Source organism: Leptonychotes weddellii, chromosome X (assembly GCF_054177405.1).
Source record: "Leptonychotes weddellii isolate Sample4059 chromosome X, ASM5417740v2, whole genome shotgun sequence".
Lineage (NCBI taxonomy): Eukaryota > Metazoa > Chordata > Mammalia > Carnivora > Phocidae > Leptonychotes > Leptonychotes weddellii.
The window spans coordinates 93,377,521-93,390,765 of record NC_138385.1 but is presented as its reverse complement, the minus strand read 5'-3'; the positions used below and the strand labels follow the sequence as shown (position 1 = coordinate 93,390,765).

General features: G+C 38.0%; 1 protein-coding gene across 7 annotated transcripts in view; it reads left to right on the top strand.

The window, feature by feature from the left end:
• PPEF1 (protein phosphatase with EF-hand domain 1) overlaps positions 1-13,245 on the top strand; it is a 124,261-nt gene that overhangs the window by 29,073 nt on the left and 81,943 nt on the right. The window lies entirely within an intron of this gene.

Sequence of the window (13,245 nt, the reverse complement as noted above, 5' to 3'; positions counted from 1 at the left end):
GGATGATTATGTGAATAATTTGTTCTTAAACTCCATTCTTTTCGTGTCTAGGTTATAGATAATCTTCCCAGTTTCTTTTCCATGTCTTGTTTCTGGAAGTTTACTCAGGCTTAAGATGGACAGTTTAGGATGCAGAGTATTCTATACTAATTAGCATGTGATGTTTTTTCTTGGGAATCAAATGCTGTTCTGCCTCCCAGCTGACTTGTGCTGGTCAGTTAGCAAAGCTGGCCTCCCACAGTAGGGACACGGGAGATGTACTAACTCTTTCAAATCTGTAAGTCTTTCAAAAGCTCCAACTGAGCTAATTCCATGGTAATAATTTATTATAAGAGAGCAAAGGGAGTAATATTCTTTTTACATCTAGGATTATCCAGAGTTCTTTAAATTTAGCCAAATTTCTCAGGTTACTAAAAAAAAAAAAAGGCCACGCCCAACTTGTAAAAGTAAATTCTCTCTTTTTGAAATACTTCTCAACTTTTAAAATGTTGCAGGTAAATGGAAATGTTGCCTTAGATTTTGGGATTGGTTTTTCTTTTAATTTACCAAGGTGAAATTCACATAACACAAAATTAATCATTTTAAGGGGACATTTCAGTGGCATTTGGTACCTTCACAAGGTTGTGTAACCACCCCTTCTAGTCTAGTTCCAAACATTTTCATCACTCCAAAGCAAACCCCCTTATCTGTTGGGCAGTTTCTCCCTATTTCCCTCTCCTTCTAGCCCCTGGCAACCACTAGTGTTGTATTCTGTCTCTGTGAATTTACTGATTCTGGATATGTCGGGTAAATGGAATCATACACAATGCAACCTCTGCCTCCTTTCACTTAGCATGTTTTTGGGGTTCATTCATGTTGTAGCATCTATCATACTTCATTCCTTTTTAAGGCTGAATAGTATTCCATTGTATGTATAGACCACATTTTGTTTATCCATTCATCTATTGATGACATTTGGGTTGTTTCCACCTGTTTGGCTACTGGGAACAGTGCTGCTATGAACATGAGCATATGTGTACTTGCTTGAGTTCCTGTTTTCAGTTCTTTGGGGGTATATACCCAGGAATGAAATTGCCAGGTCATATGGTAATTCTATGTTTAACTATTTGAGGAAGTGCCAAAGTCTTTTCCTGGATCACTCTCTTAAAAGAGCAGTTTTATTGAGCTATAATTCACAGACCACACAATTCACCAGTTTAAAGGATATAATTCATTGGTTTTCAGTATATTCACAGAGCTGTACAACCATCACCACTATCAATTTTAGAACATTTTTCATATCCCTCCTCCAAACCATTAGCTGTGACTCCCGTACCCACTACCTCCCAAGCCCTAGGCAATCACTAATCTACTTTCCGTCTCTATAGATTTGGGCTCTTCTGGACATTTCCTATCAATGTAATCAGACCACATGGAGTCTTCTCTGTCTGAATTCTTTCATTCAGCATAGTGTTTTCAAAGTTCATGTCATAGCAAGAATCAGAATTTCATTCCTTTTCATCGCTGAATAATACTCCATTGTCGGAATGTGCCACATCATATTCATCCATTCATTAATTGATAGACATTTGGGTTGTTTCTACCTTTTTACTACTGTGAACAATGCTACTATGAACATTCGTGTACAAGTTATAGTGTAAACACATGGTTTTGGGGCGCCTGGGTGGCTCAGTCATTAAGCTTCTGCCTTCAGCGCAGGTCATGATCCCAGGGTCCTGGGATCGAGCCCCGCATTGGACTCCCTGCTCCGCGGGAAGCCTACTTCTCCCTCTCCCACTCCCCCTGCTTGTGTTCCTGCTCTCGATATATCTCTTTCTGTCAAATAAATAAATAAAATCCTTAAAACAAACAAACAAACAAACACGTGTTTTTGGTGCTCTTGGGTATATACCTAGGAGTAGAATTGCTGGGTCATATGGTAACTCAATGTTTAACATTTTGAGAAACTCCCAAACTGTTTTCCCAAGTGCCTGCACCATTCTTCATTTCCACCCGCAGCGTATAATGGTTTTAATTTTTCCACATCCTTTGCAATACTTGTTATTGTCTGTCCTTCTGATTATACCCATCCTAGCAGGTATGAAATGGTAGTTCATTAGGGTTTTCATTTGCATTTCCCTAATGTCTAATGATATTTAGCATCTTGTCATGTGTATATTAGCCATTTGCAGATCTTTGGAAGAATGTCTAGTCAGATAATCTGTCCATTTTTAGTTATTTGTTTTTATATTATTTTGTTGTAAGAATTTTCTTTATATATTCCAGTTATAAGTTCTTTATCAAATATATGATTTGCAAATGTTTTCTTCCTTTCCGTGGGCTGTCTTCTCACTTTCTTGTCCTTTGAAGCAGAAAGGTTTTTAATTTTGATGAAATCCAATTTATTTTTTCTTTGGTTGCTTATGCATCATGCCAAAGAATCCATTGCCAAAGCCAAGATTGTTTATGGCTGTGTTTTCTTCTAAAAGTTTTATATTTTTAGCTCTTACATTTAGGTTTTTGATACATTTTGAGTTAGTTTTCATATACGGTATGAGGTAGAGGAACAGATTTATTCTTTGCATGTGGATATCCAGTCATTCCAGTACCATTTGTTGAAAAGACTATTCTTTCTCCATTGAATGGTCTTGGCACTCTTGTCAAAAATCAATTGACTGTAGATATGAGGGTTTATTTCTGGACTCTGAATTTTATTCCATTGATCTATATGTCTATCCTTATGCCAGTACCACACTGTCTTGATTACTGTATTTTATAGAAAGTTGAAATTGGGAGTTTGAGTCCTTCAACTTTGTTTCTCTTTTTCAAGATTGTTTTGGCTTTCTGGGTCCCTTGTATTTCCGTATGAATTTTAGGATCAATTTGTCAGTTTCTCAAAAGAAGCCATCTGGAATGTTGATGGGGATTGCACTGAATCTGTATACCGACTGGGGGAGTATTGCCAGCTTAGCGGTTAAATCATCTGATCCATGAACATGGAATGTCTTCCCATTTGTTTAGGTCTTTAATTTCTTTCAACAATGTTTTGTAGCATTCAAAGCTTAAGTTTTACACTTCTTTTGTTAAATTTACTCCAAGTATTTTCATTCTTTTTAATGCTGTTATAAAATGGGATTATTTTCTTACTTTCATTTTTGGATTGCTCATTGCAAGTATATAGAAAACAATTGATTTCTGTATATTGATCTTGTATCCCAAGACTTTGGTTGATTCTTTAGGATTTTCTATTTATAAACTATGTCATCTGCATATAGTTTAACTTCTTCCTTTCTATTCTATGCCTTTTTTTTTTCATTTTCTTGCATAATAATCCTGGCTAGAACCTCTCTTAGTGTTGAATAGAAATTCACGAATACACATCCTTGTCTTGTTCCTGATCATAGGGGGAAAACATTCAATCTTTCGTCTTTAAGTATGATATTAACTGTGGCTTTTTCTAAGATACTCTTTGTCAGGTTGAGGAAGTTCATTCCTATTCCTAGTTTATTGGTTGTTTTTTATTAAGAAGTGGTGTTTAGGGGTGCCTGGGTGGCTCAGTCAGTTGGGCATCTGCCTTTGGCTTAGGTCATGATCCCAGGGTCCTGGGATTTAGCCCCGAGTCAGGCTCCCCACTCATCAGGGAGTCTGTTTCTCTCGCTCCCTCTGCCCCTCCCCCCCACTCATGTGCGTGCTCTCTCTCTCAAATAAAACCTAAAAAAAAAAAAAGAAATGGTGTTTAATTTTGTCAAATGCTTTATCTGCATGTTGAAATGATCATGTAGTTTTGCCCTTTATTCTATGATGAGTTAATTGAATTTCAGATGTTGAACCAACTTGGCATTCCTGGGATAAATCCCTCTTGGTTGTGGGGTATAATATTTTTTATATGTTGCTGGATTCAGTTTGTTAGAGTTTTGTTTAGGATTTTTGCATCTGTATTCATAAGAAATATTGGTCTATAGTTTTCTTTTCATGTAATGTGTTTGTGTGGTTTTGTGATCAGGGTAATACTAGCCTCATAGAATGAGTTGCAAAGTCTTTCTTTTCTTCCACCTTTTAGAAGAGTTTGTGAAGAATTGGTATTCTTTAAATGTTTGGTAGAATTCATCAGTGAAACTGAGTATGGGCCTTTGTGGGTAGTTTTTTGATTATGTATTCTACTTTTGTTATAGGTCTATTCAGATTTTCTATTTCTTCTTGATTCATTTTTAGTAGTTTGTGTCCTTCTAGGAATTTGCCCATTTCATCTAAGCTATTTAATATATCAGCATATACTGTCAGAATATTCCCTTATAGTTCTTTTTATTCTTCCATTATCTCTTGTTGAATATGTCAGTGTTTATTATGATTTCATAATAATAAACCTGCTGAAAACTGAAGCAATGTTATTTACTTACATTTAGCCATAAAAAGTTTTCTCATTTAGAAATATTGTAAAATATAGAAAAGCCGGTGGAAATAATATTCATCATTCTACTACCCAGTGACAACAACTGTTAACATTTTGGTAATTTCTTTTTTCATTTTTTCTTTTTGGTACAGTATAGATTTCTGATCATCCTAAATATTAATTTCTTGTAGCTTAATTTTTTGGCACTAAGACATTGTTATATAAACATTTCTCAAGTTGTTATAAATGCTTTGTAAATAGCATTTTAACCATTACTAAACATTTTACTTAATGGATAGATCATCATAGTCTTAATTATTCCTCTAATATTGAATCTTTTTTTTTTTTTTTTTACTAATTCAATTTCTTTGTGTAGTTTTTTCTTTGGAAGAATTTCTTTGTGTAGTTTTTTCCTTACTTTGGATTATTCCCATATTCAGGTGATTAGACATGAACTTATTGTGTCAAGTGTTATGAATGTTTTGAAAGCTCTTGATAGAAAAATAATAGTTACTATTTCCTGATTACTAACTATATTCTAGAGAGTGTTCAAAATATCCTGCATACTTTTTATTTAATCCTTGCAATAAACCTGAGTAAAGTGTTATTATTCCTTTTTTGTATAATTGAAGAAGCTCATGCTCAGTCAGGTAAGTACTTGTCCAGGTCATATTAGTAACCACTGCCAGAGTTGGGATTTGAACCCAAGGAGTTCTGAATATAATGTTGTGGGTTTTTTTGCCATCAACAGTTACACCCTTTTACGGTGCCTCTCAACATTGCTGCTCTTGGAAACTAACTTTAATTAAATTTACTCATATAAAGTATCTTTTATTTGCATAGTGCTTTTATAGTTGTACAGGCCCTTTCATATACATTTGATCTTCACAGCCTGTGAAGGATTGTTCTCAATTTGTAAACAAGGAAATAGAGGCTTTGAGAGGCAAAGTGATTTGCTTAAAAACGCATAGCTAGTAAGTGGCAGAGCCGGGGTTAGGGTTTGCCCCCTGTTTCTCATGGTCTGATTGGTGTGAAGGGCTTTTCCCCCCACTTTGGTCATTCAGCCCCAATACAAAACTCTGCCTCTAGAGTATCATGGCGTTTAAAAAATATATATTTATTTATTTGAGAGAGAGAGAGAGCACGCACGTGTGAGCAAACAGGGGGAGAGGGAGAGAGAGTCCTCAAATAGACACCCCATTGAGTGTAGAGCAGGCCTCAGTCCCAGGACCCTGAGAACATGACCTGAGCAGAAACCAAGAGTTGGATGGTTAACTGACTGAGCCACCCAGGCGCCCCTATCATGGCATTTTTGAAAAAAAATAGCCTACATATAGAATTGAGGCTATCCCCTTCTTGTGGGCTATCTACTTTCATGTAGAGAAGTAGCACTGATGTTGTATTATTATTGTTATTTTGCTTCTTTTGTGATATGCAACAGGGAAGAGAAAAATCATAGCTATCATTTATATTGCATGCCTATTACATTCATTATTTCTATTTCTCTGCAAAACTCTTGGAGGAAGCTCTGGGGCACCTGGGTGGCTCAGCTGGTTAAATGTTCGACTTTTGGTTTCAGCTCAGGTCATGATCTCAGGGTCCTGAGATCGAGCCCTATGTCGTGGGGCTCCACGCTCAGTGGGGTGTCTGTTTGTCCCTCTCCCTCCCCCGACTTGCGCTCTCTCTCTCTGAAATAAATAAAATCTTAAAAAAAAAAAAACAACTCTTGGTGGAAGCTTTGATTAGTCTCCTTTTCTAGATGAAGAAACTGAGACTTAGATTAAAGAACTGTCCAAAGTCATGTACTAGTTGACCTGGATTGGAACTGGCCTTGACAGATTCCAAAGTCCATGCTCTTTTTGATATGGTACCTTTCCTTGTAAAATTGGAATTTGTCCAAAAATAGGAATTAAACATTGCAATTTCATTCTCCTGAACTTCACTTTATACTTAAAATTTTATATTGATGTATTTTGAATTAATAATCTATTGTGCTTTTTTTTTTCCATGGAGCACTTTGAGAACACGATGATATATTTTCTTTTATTTCTTCCCTTGAGACCATTTAGAAATGCATTTGTTCATTTTCCCTAAGTGCTGAGGAGCCTACAAAGGCTTTTTTGGCTTTGGAGTTGGATGCTTTAAGCTATGAAAAGTGGAAATTTTCTCTAATGGAGATTGTTCTTTTAAAAAATATTTGTTCTTTATTTTCACTAGTTAGTAAACCAAATATTTCTTTAATTCCCGGAATAACATGTAGTTCATTTAGTTGTTTAAAAATCTAATGGTCAAGCCATTCACAGCTGCCTGAGAAATGCCCTCTTTCCACCCTAAGCCCCAGATCCCTCACCTCCTCTGTCCCAAAGTTAAGTCCTTTACAATGCTGTATATTAAATTTGGGACCTTCATGGAAAAAAAATGAATGACATGTTTCCTTTATCTTTGTTGTTCTCGGAAAAAATTTCTGAAACTTTAGAGGGGCCCTTGCCATTCTTGTTATTGTTGGAGGATTTTCCTTTATAATTGCCATCAAGTAATCTTGGGATCTCCCTCATTTTCCTCCTCAGTGAAATGGGACATCAGATAAGATGCTCTTTAAAATTCTCGCCACTCAAAAGTCTATCAGAATGCTCTCTAGCTGCAAGTGCATGTGGAGAGATGGGGGACATTGATTTCCCCCTTCTACTTCTCTTGCTCGCTCCCTTAGCTGTTACCCCATTAACATTCTTTTTTTTTTTTTTTTTTTAAGAGAGAGAGAGAGAGCACTGCTAGCAGGGTGGGGAATGGGAGAAAGGGCAGAGGGAGAGGGAGAGAGAGAAAATCTTAAACAGGCTCCCCACCCAGTGTGGAGCCCGATGTAGGGCTCAATGCAGGGCTCTATCTCACAACCCTGAGATCATGACCTGAGCCAAAATCAAGAGTCAGTCGCTTGGACTGAGCCACTCGGGTGCCCCACCCTGTTAACATTCTAACAGGCTCAAGTGTCTTTCCTCTTTTTTCCTTTTCTTTTGGTTTGGATACATTTTTTTCCTCATGCCCTTCTGCTTTGCTTTACCCCCAACTTCTTATTTTTAAAAATGGCAAACCTACAGAGAGAAGATGAAAGAAGAATACAGTGAACACCCACATCCTCTTCTCCGAGATTCACCACTTTGTTAACATTTTACCATTTTCTTTCTCCCTCTCTCCTTCTCTATCTCCCTCTCCATTTGAAAGTAAGTTGTAGACAGTATGATATTAACCTCCATATACTTCAGCATGAGTGTCCTAAAAAGAGGGATATTCTTTTATATAACTATAATACTATATCACTCTGAAAAAAAAAATTAGCGTTGGTGGATTAATATTGCCTAACATAGAGTTCATATTCAGAATTTTCCTGTTGTCCAGAATGGCCCTTTGTAACTCTTTTTTCCTTGCCTTTGGAAGAAAGCCTTCCCTTGCCCTCTTCTTCCCTCCAGTTACTCTCCTCCCTCTCAGAGCTTGCTCCTGAAAGGGACGTTCCCACTGCTATCTCCTACTTTCTCTGTTCCATCCCATGGAAAATGATTTTGACAAGTTCTTGAATGACCTTGAAGTCCAGTGGACCATTTTCAGTTCTTATTTGGCTTGGCTTCCTGGTAGTACTTGGCACTCTGCACACACCCCTCTTAAAATACTCATGGCCCTTGGCTTCAGCGACAGCACATTCTCCTGGTTTTCCTTGTGTCTCTGAACTGTTCATAAGGGCTCCACTTTCTCCCAAGTTCTAAATATTAGGATTCCTCTGGGTTCCTCTTGGTCCTTTTATTTTGTCACTCTAATGCTCTCCTTGGGTGACTTTACTCTCGTGGCTTTAATTATCATCCATATATCAAAACAGCCAAATCTTTATTTTTGGCCCATATCATATATTATATCCCTGGTTTGTTGGCATCAATTGAGAATCATTTTCTTTTCTTTTTTTAATTCCACTATAATTAACATACAGTGTTATATTAGTTTCAGGTGTACAATATATGGTGATTCAACAATTCTATATACTACTCAGTGCTCATCACAGTAAGAGTACTCTTAGGGAATCATTATATTTTATTTTATTTTTAAAAGATTTTATTTATTTTAGAGAGCGAGCAGGGGAAGGGGGGGAGCAGAGGGAGAGGGACAGCAGACCCTGTGCTGAGCACAGAGCCTGATGTGGGGCTCAGTCCTACGACCCTGAGATCATGACCTGAGCCAAAATCAAGAGTCGGATGACCAATTGACTGAGCCACCCAGGTGCCCCAGGAATCATTTTAAATGAGTACTTTTCTTTTTTCTTTTTTTAAAAATTATTTTTTTATTTAAGTAATCTCTCTAACCAACGTGGAGCTCGAACTTGTGACCCTGAGATCAGAAGTCCCATGCTCCTCTGCCTGAGCCAGCCAGGCACCCCAAGAGTACTTTTCTTTGTAAAAGGAGACCATTTTCTTCATCTGAAGTTATGATCCCTCTCAATAATAATTTTTAGTTAGTCATTCATTTTTTGACATGATAATGTGTTGGCCTCGAGGTTTATATAGGACTGATACTACAAACACATTGGTTGCCTGTATGAAACAGACACACACACAAAATGAAACATCCTTTTTAGTCTTTATACCCATTAAATGCATCTTCATATTTTTTTTTATTTGCTGTGTGGCTAATCCACTTCTGCTTTAGAAATGTTCAGTATTATGAGACTCCACCATGGACTATTTAGATATCCATTCTAGAATCATGAGCCTTTAGGGGGTAGAAAGTATTGATGAAAGGATATGAAGTCCCACCCCACCCCCCATTTAAATGCTCTTTGTCAGCTTCCAGCCTTGACTAGACAATTCACAAAGAAGCCAGCTTTTAGTTGGATCCTGTTAATTGTTAGAAAATCCTGTTACAAAGAGACATATTTCAACCAAGTGTAAGAAAGGGCATTACCTCAGCTGCAATTGCCAGTTATTTCCCGTAATCAGAAAACTTTTCTTATATGATTATGGCTTTATATGGCATTATCTTTTTTAGCAGCTGCAAAAGACAAAATTTAATGCTGATCGTATCTGACCTTGGGTGAATGAATGTGTCAGTAGAACTCAGATTAGTAATTAATAACAAGGGAGACATAAAACAGAATTGCAGTCAAGACATTTAATTTTTTAATTCTGAGTGGGGATTAGAGGTCATTATTGAATTGTTGAATAGAACATATTTCCTATGAGAAAATATTTTAATAATTTTAAATGCTAGTAGTACTTTTACACAGCTAAATTTCTTACATACTTAAAAATATAATAGTTTTTAAGAAAAATTGAGATCTTCATGAGAATGATTCTTCTGGGAAATTGGCAGAAATTCGTAAGGCGGAGAGATCACAGTTACTTGTAAACTGTTATTTTCCTGATTTCACTGATTTAGCTTATTAGTTTGGTATTGTATAGATAAAGCTTCATATTTTCCTGAACTATGGTGTAGCCAAGGATTTCAATTCTTATGGAAACTTCCATAAGATGGGCTTTATGTAGTCTTCGTGTTGTTCCATTGCCCTGTTGAATAAAAGAAGGCTTTAAATGGCATTTAAAAATCTGAATCCTAATAAATGTAGAGAGAAAGAGTTAGAAAATCGCTCTTTTGCAACCACTGTCGAAAGAATTGATTTGGGCAAAAATTATCCATGGATGTTTTGGAGAACAGAATATATACATGGTCCTAAAGCATGTTCCTGCAAATTGTTTATTAATTATAAAGAGGAAGCAAATACGTCTACAGTAGAGAATTCTAGGTAGACAGTATGGGGTGACCTGATTGGGTGGAGGCTGGCGGCATGGGTGGTGAAAGAATTCACCCGAAGCAGAACAAAGGAGATAAGAGGTTTATTGGCTATATGACAAGGGGGAGGCAGGCAGGACCGCAGAAGAGAGACTGTCTGCCAGGAGGCAGTAATGAGGGGCTGTAGTAAGCAGGGGGGGGGGAGGTGAGGAGCTTTGGGAACATATGGAATTTTCCTTTCTGGGCACCTGTGCCTGGTTGTAAGTAGCCCATTGGTCAGCGAGGGCCTATGGTTATTTTGAGGTGGGTCGCCTAATGAGCCAGTTTGCATTCATCCCGGTCGTCGCTTGTGGGCCCTTTTAACCTTACTCAGGTTCCCATTGCTCAAGCCTGCTGCCCAAAAGCAACCTCTACAGATGCCTCCTTAACCAAATAATCTAAGTTCATATCAGCAGTAATGAGACAAATGAACATCACGTGCTTCCCCATGTAATGCACTTGAGAGAGACGCATCACTTATCCCTGCCAAATATATAACCTGAATCTAATCACGAGGAAGTAGCAGACAGATCCAATTTGAGGGATATTTTGAATAACTAGCCTGTACTCTTCAAAAATTTCAGTGTAAAGAGAAAGAAAGGCTAAGGAATTGTTCTAGAATAAAGAAGACTGAAGAAATGATGTTATTATGCGTGGGGAGAGAGAGAGAGCAAGAGAGAGAGTAGGAGAATGAATATGTGACAAAATATTAACAACTGTACTCTTCTTACCTTTCCCCATATGTTTGAAAATGTTTCAAAATAAAAAGGTAAGAATATCCCAGTCCTGTACAACCTGAGCTCCGTTTGCCAAGTCTGTGGTGACTGCAGCCTAGGGTTCTGCCCTTTGGGAGTGCCATTTATTAGCTCTTCCTTGTTTTTGCCTTCTTCCACCTTCCCCATCTATCGCAGACTCTGTGTACCACGTCCGGCATCATCTTGAGCAGCTTCATTGTAGCCATGAACAACTGCAAATGCGCTGGTGTCTCAGTTCCTTGACCTGCTAAGCCCCAGCATCCCCTTACTCACTCCACTTGAGCTACTCCCTCCCATTTCCTGGGCCCTGTGGCCACCCGGATCAGCTCTGCCTCTGCAGTCTTTATGATTATTTTCCCATTTTCTGATCTCTCGATCTTCATTGAAACCTCTGGACCTTAGCCCCTTCTCATGTGTGTCTGTCTCCCCATCCATCTCTCCCCATCTATTGGCTATCACTCGAGTCAGTTAAGAGATCATACACAGTAATCATACTTTAGGCAATTTAAAAGAGAAGTAATGGGTGAAGTGTTTAATGTTCCTAGACCACTTCCTAGCAAACTGCTACAATTCCTTGATGGGAAAGCCAAGGATATTATTGACTTGACTTGGATTTTTCTACAGGAATGATTCAGATTGTTGTTTTGTTTTGTTTTGTTTTGTTTTGTTTTGTTTTTGAGTAGCCTTTAGAATTTGTCCTCTTTGTCAAGAAGCTTCTGATTTGAGTGTTCACAGGTATATGTCCTATTTTGTCCTTGCATGGTTACTTTCAGCTTTGCTATGTGCAATAATAGGTAGGTTGCAGCTGTGGCCTTAAAAAAATAGAATGATAAATTAGAATATTTTATAACTGGAGAGAATCTTAGAGATCACATAATTCCAAGTTTTAATTGTTCACATGGATACTGAGGACCAGAGAGGTTAAACAATCTGCCCAAGGTTACACGGTTGGCACCTGGTTGAGTCAGAACCAAAATGGAAGTCTCTAGATTACAAATTCAAAACTTATTTTTATTATCCCATGTGGATGGGTTGCTGGGATATTTTTATTATCCCATGTGGTGGGTGAGTACATGAGTAAATAAAAAGTCAAAGAAATGACCTCTAATTCTTGTCCCTCTCTGACTGGGACACCAGAGGTTTCCAAGAATGATCAACTTATGACCTCTTGTCATTTAGGGAAAGTGATAGTTTCATTTAGGACGTATGTCAGTGTTTGGAGACTGGGCCTCATGCTTTCCTTTCATTTCCCTCTTGTTTAAGAAAAATGCTTTGCTGGGGCACCTGGGTGGCTCAGTCAGTTAAGAATCCAACTCCTGGTTCAGGCTCAGGTCATGATCTCAGGGTTGTGAGATTGAGCCCCACGATGGGCTCCACGCTCAACACGGAGTCTGCTTGAGATTCTCTCCCTTTTCCTTGGCCCCTCCCGCTGCTCGCTCTCTCTCTCTCAAATAAATAAATAAATAAATAAATAAAATCAATCTTAAAGAAAAAGAAAAATGCTTTCCAGGGACAAGAATGCTGCATTGCGCCCTTGCTGTGCAGGGATGCCACAGTTTGTGGATGAGCAAGTCTCATAGGGTTCTTGTCTTGCTTGCTGCCCAAGAAGCAGGCTTTGTGACCATCATCTCATGCCCACTGGGCATGTGCTTTGAGCTGTTTTTCCAGTGAAGCTGAAGTCTCACTGTGCCAGGCACACACTCTAGCAGATGGCAGATATAGAATAGCTGTAAACAAAAATAGCAAGGAAAACTGTGCTCCCAGAGCTGAGCCAGACTCTATTCTCATCATGCTTTGAAGAGCTGAGGTAATAGATGTTTTTCCCCCTTGTTTAAAGCCTTTTGCTACTACAGGGTTCATACTCTTTCCAGTTCATTTGAATTCATTTTAGTGAATTCTATTATACTTGTGCCTCTCTTTCTTCCTGACTGGATAGCAGGTCCCTTAAAGTTACGTGAAATATTTGTTCATCCTGATGCCTCCTCAGGAGGCCTCTGCCAGCAGAATTCCAAAAGCAGAGAGTCTTTAAATGCCTTATCGTTCTGAATATAAGCTTCTTATTTAAAGAAATGTCAAATAAACTCCTATTTAAAAAACAAACCAAACCTAAGACTCCACCTGTCAGCATAAAGAGAAACACAAGACAGAAAGTCTTAACTAAAGAGCAATTTCATTCATTCAACAAATACTTATTTTTTTATGTTATGTTAATCACCATACATTACATCACTAGTTTTTGATGCAGTGTTCCATGATTCATTGTTTGCGTATAACACCCAGTGCTCCATGCAGTACGTGCCCTCTTTAATACCCATCACC